The sequence below is a fragment of the Myotis brandtii genome, unplaced genomic scaffold (assembly GCF_000412655.1).
Source record: "Myotis brandtii unplaced genomic scaffold, ASM41265v1 scaffold1094, whole genome shotgun sequence".
Lineage (NCBI taxonomy): Eukaryota > Metazoa > Chordata > Mammalia > Chiroptera > Vespertilionidae > Myotis > Myotis brandtii.
Window position 1 is genome coordinate 11339 of NW_005353728.1, and position 11215 is coordinate 22553.

The 11215-nt window shown below is 52.2% G+C and overlaps 1 long non-coding RNA gene across 3 annotated transcripts in view; it reads right to left on the minus strand.

The window, feature by feature from the left end:
* Positions 1-2533: 2533 nt before the first annotated feature.
* The window catches only part of LOC106726880, a 21758-nt gene continuing 13076 nt past the window's right edge, over positions 2534-11215 (minus strand). The window contains exons 2-3 of one of the 3 annotated variants that reach the window (XR_001363005.1): positions 11096-11101; positions 2534-2544 (exon numbers count right to left, since the gene is read on the minus strand). This is a non-coding gene — a long non-coding RNA (uncharacterized LOC106726880). Of the gene's footprint in view, positions 2545-9350; positions 9362-10380; positions 10392-11095; positions 11102-11215 lie in introns of those variants that run through there. The other 2 variants (XR_001363006.1, XR_001363008.1) reach the window with 2 other exon arrangements.

Here is an 11215-nt window from a genome sequence, read left to right on the forward strand (position 1 = left end):
AGTTGACTGAAGACCAGACCTTCGCTCACCAGCGGCGAGGGCAGGCTTTTTGGACACAGGTGCCGCTACTGCCGACCTTTGCAAGGACGACAGGTCAGAGTCGAACCTTTTTTTCCTCGTAAAACACATGCTGCCTTCGCTCAGAATGGCCGTATGATTGACGCTTCAAACCGCCCAGCCACAGGACCTCCACGGGAGGGGGGGCGGTGGGCAGGACCGTGGATGGACACTCCAGAGAACAAAGCCACCCCGTCCCGCCAATAAGCTACAGGATGACCAGTGGCCATCGGACATGGTGGTTTTCCGGCAGGACGGTGGGACAGGCACCTGGCACCGCACTTCAGAGCCATCCTCGAAAGACCCGGGCGTGGATAGGGGGAGGGGAGGTACACTCACAGGCTTTCCTCAACTGCAACTGCCTGGATGACGGCAGCCCATCCACCCCTTAACGATCCACCCCTTGAACCGGTATCGCAGCAGGGCATGAGGACAGGCACTTGACAAGTAAAAAGGAGGAACTAACTACTTTGGGGGGGGGCAGTATGGCACAATGAGAAGTGACCTACACTGGGACTCCCAGCTACACATTGCCATGTCACACATTGCCTTTACACACGAACTGGAGCAAATATATGCTGACCCCAAACAGGCTACAGTGAGGAGGGGGAGGCAAATGTTGGATGAGGAAAGAAATGATCACGTATGGCCCAGGTGAGCAACAAACAAATTGCAGTGAGGAACTGGGCCAACTGGGATTTGGGCACAGGACTGTACAATGCATTCATTCCTCCACAATAAAAAGCATAACCAGGTGGGTGCTCCACTATTTTTGCAATCCAGTTGAGTTGACACTGGGCGGGGGCCGCTTTCACAGGCATTCATGCAACCACTAATCACAGGTGAGGATCCTGCTGCCCCTGTAAATGCTAACCCGACCTTCACATGGTAAGGGTGTGCACAGATGCCTACTTGCTACTTCTATGGAAACAGGGGCCAAGGGACAACACTCTATGGACCAAACTAGATGCGGGAGGGGGGCAGCTGGTGGGACACAACAAAGGAGGCTGTGCCATATGTGTCCACAGCTTCCAACAAACCATGCCAACCACCGTGAGATCATCCATCGGTGACTCCACAGAGGAATCCCCTCGGTTCTTCACTTCCAAGAAACATGCGAGAGGGACAACAGAACAGATGAGCACTTGAAAGGATGGGGCCCACCTTCACACAAGATTACAGGTATATGGACGCTTCACAAACCAAACACACAATCAACCTAGTGCAGCTGACGTGACGCACAAGATTGAATGAGGTGCATAAACTACAACTAAAGAAGGGCTGATGGGGAGACGAGATGAAGTACTTCAGGGGACATTGGGTGAACACGAAACTGTGCTGCTTATGATTCAAGGGCTCAGAAACATCAACACACAATAGGAGACATCCAACCCCTCCATGTGGACTCAGTACCCACACTTGGAAAGAAATGTTATAAGCACACAACTCCATGGGCCCCAAACAATGCTCTCCCAGTCTGCATATTCTGTCACCCTCTTCTACCCTTGAAATAAAACAACAATGATCCTCAGAGCCCACACAACCAATACACTGTGTGTGTATGTGTGTGTGTGTGTGTGTGTGTGTGTCTGTGTGTGTCTGTGGGTGTGTATATGCACGCTCATATGGACACTAACAACATAGGAAACCACACAATTCACTCACAAATGACACAGTGCTCACAGGTCCTATGGGAAACATGTCAGCTCCCCACAGACACAAGCAACACAGATACATGGCGGTGAACACACACAGTAGCAGCTTCCCTTCTCTAAGAAGCCACACCATGAGGGGGACCCTGGGGCATCACAAGCACAGCACATGTCGCTCCACGCTGGCCAGGTGCGGGCGGGGGCACAGGCCCCTCCAAAACAAGTCACAGATCCCTCCAGAAAAACAGCAACCTCCCTCGGTCATGACAACATGGCCACCAGGAAAGGCACACAGACCTAGAAAACAGAAATGTCTATGAGTAGAATCCATACACAACATGTTAACAGAACTTGAGCCACAGAAAACCCATTCCTTACCCCTGCCCACACCAGCAACCCGCCCACCCAACCACTCACTCACTCACTCACTCACTCAACCACCCACCCACCCAACACATAGACTTCATAACACTCCAAACAAATACAGACCTAGGGGATACCCTACTCTAGACACCTACAGGTGATCAAATATCACTACCATGGACTTCAAAATAAACTAAACCACTTCAACCTGCTTTAAGATCCTGGGTGCAACAAGGACCTCTTCTGCAAGAGGGTGATCCCTTGTGAATGGACTTCACTTACTACAATGATATAACACACTCCAGGGCTGCCTACACTGGACTGGTAGCAGGGACGATGGCTTTTCAAGGCTAAGCAACAGTCTTTGGAAAAACACAAACCTACAAACCCAAATGTCAGTCTCGGCAAGGTTTCCCTAACAGGGTCAACAGCCCCCCATCCCTGCCACCCATCTGCCCGTGATGGTTGCCTACTAAGGTGACATCTCCTACACATCTTCCCTCATAGGTCTCCTCAGAGACTCTGGGCCGAACCAAGGAATGTCCTTCTCAAGTCACAAACACAACAAGAACACTGCATCCCCAAGCCATGACCTTTCCAAACATGGGTGTTCTATTCAACTTTCATGCTCTCCATAGCTCCTCTAGATCCACCTCTCACTGAAGCACTGCATCCAAAACCTACACACCAAAACAGCGGGAAAGGAACCCAGGCAACACAGACATGCTGTCTTCTACTTCCATTTTTTCTGAAAGATGACAGAAACACTCTGCCATTGCCTGACAATCCTGTGAGAACAAACAACAGGCTTCCCTGCAGGGGGCTATAACCGCACACAACTGGACAGATGGACCCTCTGTGGGAGGCCATGCATGGCTCCAACAACACACTTTCCAAGGGTGACATGCACACCCAGGAACAGAACCAAAACACGCCACTCCTCTAGGGTGCCAGGGGACATACAATCCACAGATGCTGGGACACACACACACAAAACTCCCATGGATGGCCCTGACACACATTGCAATAATGAAGCACACACATGGAAACGGCAGGCAGCCCTAAAAAAAAACATAGCAGGATCAGAATAACATGAATCTGACAAAAACCATGTGTGGAAGCCACTGCTCACATGAGTTCCTGCACAATAGGACCTCCTCACACTCCAAAACCACACATGCAGGGCACTCACATAGAGACTTATTTTTTTCATGGGAAACAAATAACAGCTCTTACAAAAATACAACCACGCACATATTAGATGAGCATCTATCTTTCCTTTCAAAGCTCATGACACTGGCATCCCATGCACCTGGACACCACAACACAAGGGCAACAGAGAAAGAAGAACAGGTCCATGGAAGAAAACCACACCTAGGGAGGATCTTGCCTCCTCTCCTGCATGGGACACAAACAGGCACACAGATCACACCTGCAGCATGGGGACGGGCACCGCACCCCTTTAAACCACAAGGCTCTTTACGCCACAGACCACCACAATCAACAAGGAGGCACGCTCGACAGGGGAAAAACATCTTCGGGCCATGACCCACGAAAGCCTCCCTCCGCAACACACTCATCCGCCATGCCCCTATTCGTTCTCTGTTTCTCTCAGCTGCACAATTCTAGAACAGCAAGAGCTCATCCATCCTGTAAACATTCACACACATCCTTGGCTACCTTAGAATTCCCAAAACCAACCCACTTGGACTTCATCTCTAAATCACTCAAGTTCAAAAACATGCCCATGCCACTTCAAACACTACCATAGGCACACACCGCTTTGGATCACTGCACAGAGCATCGGCCTGCATCATCAAATATCCCAGATTCCATGACAGCCACAGATGGGTACCTTTCAGGTAGGCACAGCCGTCGCCAGGTCAAGCTGTGAGGAAGGTAGATCATCCATGTTCAACCTCTGCATCCCATGCCGCTCCCTCTCCATTCCTCTCTGTGACACAATCCAGAAAATAGAGTTTCAGGGAAAAACCTGCCAACATCAGACCACTCCATTCAGCCTCTCACCCTCCCTTCTTTTCCATGGACATTACCCTCTTCAAATTCATTCCACACAAGGTCCATAGAGTTCCCATGCATGACACTGCCTTAGGACACACACTGTGCATTTTGAGAAACAATATGCATGGATGAATGGCAGAAAAAACCATGGAAAAAGAAAGCCATCGGAACAAGGACATCCACATCGTTCCACCTTCTTTCATTCGGGGACATCCAGGCAACACACATCCCAGACACTTAAAAAAGACGATCATCACTATCCATCACACACCCCCAAAAGCCTGGGAGCTCCACCACCGCTGCGGCTTCCACGAGGGAACGGTCACGGACAGCACACTCTTCACACACCACAGAAGGAGGAAAGACAGGCACCCCTCAAAAGAAACCGCACAAAAAAGCCATGCTCTGCAAAAAAACCTGCATGGACAGCTTGTAGGACACGCAAAAAAGGACTTTGTCTCCCTAAATAGAAAAGACAGAGGCTAAAGAACACTGAACAGACAAGAAACCCATGTGGATACCCCACTCCGCCAGAAAACTTGAGAAATAGATGGCATGACAACGAGGAGAAAAAACACATGTCTAACACAAGCAACAGAAATGGTCTCACGTGACTCCCCTAGCTCCAAGCACAAAACACGCTCTTCACATGGCCTGACGCTCCCTTCATCACATACTGGCTCTCACTCCAACATGGGACTCCTGCCCTCAAACACCACCCAACACTCCACAAGAAACAAGGATTCTGCGGAAAAAACAATCACAAACCCTTCCTAGCAAGGGACCTCCCCAAGCCTGCTTTACCCAAAGGCCTTTCACACCCTGCACAGTCCTGGAACCTTCCTCTCCCATCCGAAACTCCCTTGCCCTCTTGCCCCCACGTGACGGGAACCCCTGCAAAACAGGCAGCCTTTCACAACCCCTGGTGGGACAGAAAATTCACAGCGTACTGTGTGGATACTCTTCCTTTAGCCACTGCTGACGTGAAAAACTCGCTTGCGATGACCCGCATACACACCTCATGTCAGACACTGGCCTGTGCTTCCAAAATACTGCCAAAGGCAACAGGCCAAACGCTCCTGTTCCGTGCCACCCTACATCCGCTGCAGGGGACCAACGACTCACAGGCAACACGGGCACACGGAGGCTCCACTGAAAAGACAACCCATCCAGGCAGCGCTTTCCTGCACATTGGCGTGCCACAGAACATGAATGTTTCCTTTCACTTCCAAATAACATCCACTTCCTACACCTCTCATGACCCAGGGAACAAAGGACACAAAACACCGCCTATGCCTAGCACACAGGAACACACAACCTCCCAGCAATCAAGGAACCCACACTCACCCAGGAGGTGCACGACACACTTAGGCTTGACCACACTCAGCAAAGATCAAAACACACACCAGCATCCCCATGAACCAGCTCAACAGAGAGGAACCGAAGGGATCCAAGCGCAACATTCGAGTCTTCCTCACAAATACTACATGACTGCACCATATCACACAACATCAGTGCCAACACAGGAAACATCAGTCACACACACACACACACACACACACACACACACACACACAGGAATCCTATCTATCTGTCCCAACTCAACAAACACAAAGCCAACGTCCAGAATTCCCAACTTTCACGGCATATGGCAAAACTTCAGGGGACGACAGGGTCCTCCATGACCCACCCTCTCCATCCCCTACAACACTCCACACACGGGATCCCATTCAGCACCGCACGCAACGCACCGGCACCAGCGGCACAGACTCAAAACAAACCGCCATGGAAACCTCCTGCTCTGAGCCATCCAATGCAAACACGTACCTGCTTCCTTTTCACCTACAAAAAGGAACGGCAAGACTTGAGCAGGTCCACATGGGACACATGCACATCCACAAACACGTACACAGAATGGGAATCACTCAACAACACGACAGGACGCAGCCTTTCTCACAAAAACACAAAACACATCCTCATGGGCTCACCTGTCACTCTTTCGCATGCTCGCTCGCTAAAATCCTGCCACACATACTGTGCTGGGTGGGCTGCCTATCTGGCGCTTTGGCAGACGGGTCATGCTGTGCTGTAGGTTCCTGAAACACACGCATAGGAAGGGACTCACATCGGGCCAGGCCTTCAGATAGGCTCTCCTGGCCCCTTCCCGGCACAGAGGCCTTCTTTCTCCGAAGGCCCGGAAGTCTCATTCCAAATTGGGAAGACAAAGGACTGCAAAAAGTATAAACACACAGTTTCCTCCGTAGTGGAGGCCCAGAACTTCAAAGACACATTTTTCTCTGGGCCTCCACACAATTGGCTTATAAAATACAACTCCTAGAGTCAGCACTGCACTTCAGCCTCTGCTTCGGCAGGGTGCTGTCACTATACTCGCTGGCCAACTCGATAAATCCTCGCTTGCTCTTGAAGACCTCATGGGAGTCGGTGGTCTGATTCTGGCAAATGTGGCTCCATAACAATACCATGGCGCTCAACTCCTCTACAACACGACATGGCCATCTCAGCAAACGCTCCTGCTCTCGGAACCTCATGTCACTTGAACCGACGCTCACCCTTCTCAAGCACAACACCTTCTTACCTGCTCACGGCAGAAACACATCCACCCAAGGACGAAAACTGCAAAGGGAAGCTCCAAAGAGCAACGACCTCGCCTGGATAGCAAAACCGGAACTTCCAGCTTCCATACATGACTTGCCCTGAAAAAAGGAAGCGAAAAACATTTCTCCTCCGACAGCCTTCACCACACACAGTGGGAAGGAACCCAAACCACACCACAAACACTGTTGGCGGCGGGGGGGGCCCTCACACGCCTGCACGGCACCTGGCACAGGGCTCTCACAACTCACCACCACCTCCACCGGTCCGCCATGGCTCCCTCCAACACCTGCCCACACGACTACTGTGCAAACAATGGGACCAGACGACGACCATCAAAATCCCACATCACCAAGGATCACGGCACAAACACACCAACACCCATAGTCCCCACACCCACCATGCCGGGAGGACCCCACACACACTCACACAAACACACACGACCTACATCAGAACGAGGGCTCCCACCTACAACCATGAAAAACAAACACATACAACACTCAACACAACTCTAGAAAATTCACAATGACAATTCAACAATCTCTCACATCCATCTTTCTTTCTCTGCTCCCCTTCCTTCCTCCCTCCCTCCCTCCCTCCCTTCCTCCTTCCCCCATCAAAACCTACGGCACCAAAGACACTGCCATGGCACCCACCTGGCCTCTGCCATCACAGCCAACAGCCAGCGGGGACATCGGCCTTCCCGCAACCTTCTCACACGGAACATCTTGGAAGCACAGGCACAGATGAAGGCACAGAGGGACGGAAAACTGAGGGAGGGGAAAAAACAAAGTCTGAAAGACCTTTTAGAAAACGATCATTGCCGAAACCGGTTTGGCTCAGTGGATAGAGCGTCGGCCTGCGGACTGAAGGGTCCCAGGTTCCCTGCGAACTAAAGGGTCCCAGGTTCCCTGCGGACTGAAGGATCCCAGGTTCCCTGCAGACTAAAAGGTCCCAGGTTCGATTCCGGTCAACGGCATGTACCTGTGTTGCGGGCACATCCCCAGTAGGGGAAGTGCAGGAGGCAGCTGATCGATGTTTCTCTCTCATCGATGTTTCTAACTCTCTATCTCTCTCCCTTCCTCTATGGAAAAAATCAATAAAACATATTTAAAAAAAAAAGAAAGCGATCATCACGCGCTCTTACAATTCTACTAGGTTAAGGACACTTGCACACGCGCAACGGAGGACCCATGGCCACAGGCTCACATGCCAAACAACACCCTGGTCGGCTCAGAAACACACTTCGACACCAACACGGCACGCACAGCCCACCTACATGCTCCACCACACACCCACAAAAGACACACGTCCAAACACACCTCTCCCTCACCACCCACTCAAACCACACTCCAAAAACGCCACCGCCTGCACAACGAAGCACCCAAAAACAACACATACACCCGCTCCCACACCAACAGGACAACAAAATCACCACACAACTCAACCACTTACCTCAGCCGACAACGGGTGGGTCGCTTGCCCCACGAACAACGCACGACGACACACGGCTCAGGCATTCAACATCCATCCCATCAGCCGCACAAAGCGTGGCTCAGCTGCAATGCCTACAAAAACCAGTCAGGGGAGTCGCCGGCTTTTAAAGCACTTTGGGCGGGATTGGCAGCGCCGGGAACTTTTCGGCGGAACTTTGCGGGGCGGAGACTTGTGTGCGCATACCCGGAGGGGACACATTCCAATCGGCTCACCCAAACTCAACACTGCCCTTCAGCAAAATGACTGCCCACACACAAATCACCTCAAAACCCACTTCTGGAAAAACGGGGACCAACGCCATGTCTCCATCCAGCAAAACTGCACCTATCCCTCAACCTTGGGGACAACAACCGCCTCGCAGGGCCTCCCTTTCCTCATCAGGACACGGACCCACTGGGATCCCTACACACAACCTGCACTCTCAGGGGACATGGCCTCTCAGCCTCACAAACAACACAATGCATCACCTGCTACTCCCAAACAGCTTCAGCGCCTGGGACACACGCCTCCTCACTCCTACACGGTCACATCTCCCTTGCCCCACCACACCTGCCCGTCTTCATCTAGGCTCCAAAGAAAACGGACGCCTCTCACCACACCCTACCCCGAGTGGACCACAGGCTACCGTTCACCGGCCCTGGGACACACACACCGCCTGTCCTGGCGACACGCCACACAACCTTCAGCTTCCTGACATCACTCAACAACCAACCATCTCACCTGCCTTGGCTCCTCACAAACGTCCCTGCCATCGGGCCTCACAGCCACGCACCACACTCAGCCCTCTCTCCCGGCCCACACGCACCTCGTCCCACCGGACAGGCTCCGTCCCACACAACCCACGCGAGCGCTGCACCCTCTGAACACACACCTCCACAAAAACGAGGCCCGAAACAACAGACGCCTCCCTCACCAAACAAAAAACCTCACCGTTCCTCCCCATGGCAAACCTAATCACATCCAAACAGACACCACTTCCACCACACACCACCATCACCTGCCCGTTCCACAAACCCACATGGCCATGCCTGCAGGGAGCCACACACCTCCACCCTCATCCCCTCAACAATGGCCCATCCACCGATCCATCCACCTTCGGCCCTAGGGAACCCCAGCGCTGCCAAACAACGCCTTGCAAACACATTTCTGGCCAACATCTCCAATGCCCTCTTCTCTTGGGCTTTGGAAACGGATGCCTTCTACTCAACTCCACACGACACTGGCTGCACAACAAAATCACACTGTTAGGTTAGATGCCTCAGGAGGCGGCGCAACAAATAGAGAGTCCAGTGAATCAGAAAAGAAAGGAAAGGAAAGTTTATTCTGCGTCCCCGGGAGACCCACGTACCCCCAAAGACAGGGCACGTGGATTCACACCAACAGGGAGGGGGCGCTGTTTTTATACTGCGGTTGGGTGAGGGGCGGGGACATGACCTGAGGTATTCAGTTCAGGAAGTTTCAGCTGCAGGGGGGTCAGCCAGGTATTCAGGAATGAGTCAGTATCGGTATGGGGATTGCTGGGGATTCAGGGAGAAGCCAGTATCTGTGTCTGGCATGCTGATCTGCCAGAAATGCCAGGGGGAGGGGAGTCCATTATCTCGTGACATGTCTGCATGTATCCGATCTGGGCTCTCTCCGACCTAACACACACACCACACACAGATGGGACTCACTTTCTTCCCGGACAATACTAAACGCTTACCAAGCAAAATGCACTCAAAGAAAGGACATCTTCACACAACACCTCTGTCTCTCTCGCCTACAGCATCAGCAAGCAGGGACACACTTGCCACTGCCAACTGTTACGTCGGAGAGAGCCCAGGGTCAGATACATGCAAACATGTCATGAGACAATGGACTTCCCCTGGAATGTCTCACAGACCAACATGCCAGACACAGATACCGGCTTCTTCTGTCTGAATCCACACACATACTAACTTCTTTCTCAATACCCCGCTCACCCCCTGCGGCTGAGACTTCCTCAGCTCGGGCCCCCCGCCCTCACCAAACACCTCAATAAAAAGATGCCCCTCCCTCCCTCCCTCCCTCCCTCCCTACCTCCCTCCCTGGAGGCACGAAATTCACTCGCCCCACCTTTGGGACCAGTGGGGCTCGCCCGACAACGCAAAGAAACTTCTCCTTTTCTTTCTGATTCACCCAGTTCTCTTGGTTCTCTTCGCCGCTTTTCTGGGCCACCTCACACCTGCCATAGGGACCGTGCCACACAACACTCAACTACTTACAAACGGAAAGGCATACAAATCACTTCAAAACAAACGACTTGACCAACACCTCTCTCTCATGGCCTCATCGCTCACAGCCTGGCGGGACCGAAAAACACCACAAGCTCACCTCATAGCCCCCGCACAGAGCCCCACACCAAACCTCACCTCTCACCAACACGCCCTACCACTTGCATACTCCAACTTGCACTGACATCCGCCTCACGGCTCTCATCACAGACCTTCTCATCACACGAAATACCACAGCTTGGCCTTGGAAGCACACTGGACAACTGCTTCAAACACAGCCCCGCCTCTCACCTCCACCCCCACAGCGCCTCTGCCCTCCTCACAGCAAACAGGAACACCTCTGGGCCACTGCTTTAAGCTTCACACATGCATGACAAGGAAATCTCCTTCAACCAACAAACACAAACCACACACTCGACCAAACAATCTTAACACCAAACCTATTTCAGACAACCATTCTGCTGCAAATACATACAAGAACCATGAAAAACACACAACCACAACAAAGCCACGCAACCATCTCAACCACATGCACATGGAACACTCAGGGAAATGGGGGTTGCATGGAGGCAAACGGACCCTCTGGCGGATCTCAACAACACGACTCACCGAATCCAAATACACAATCACGCCACAAACACAGACCTTCTGCACCACAAACCTTTGCTTCGGCCTAAACCTCCTCCGCACCTTCCTTCCTTCCTTCCTTCCTTCCTTCCTTCCCTCCCTCCCTCCCTCCCTCCCTCCTTCCTTCCTTCC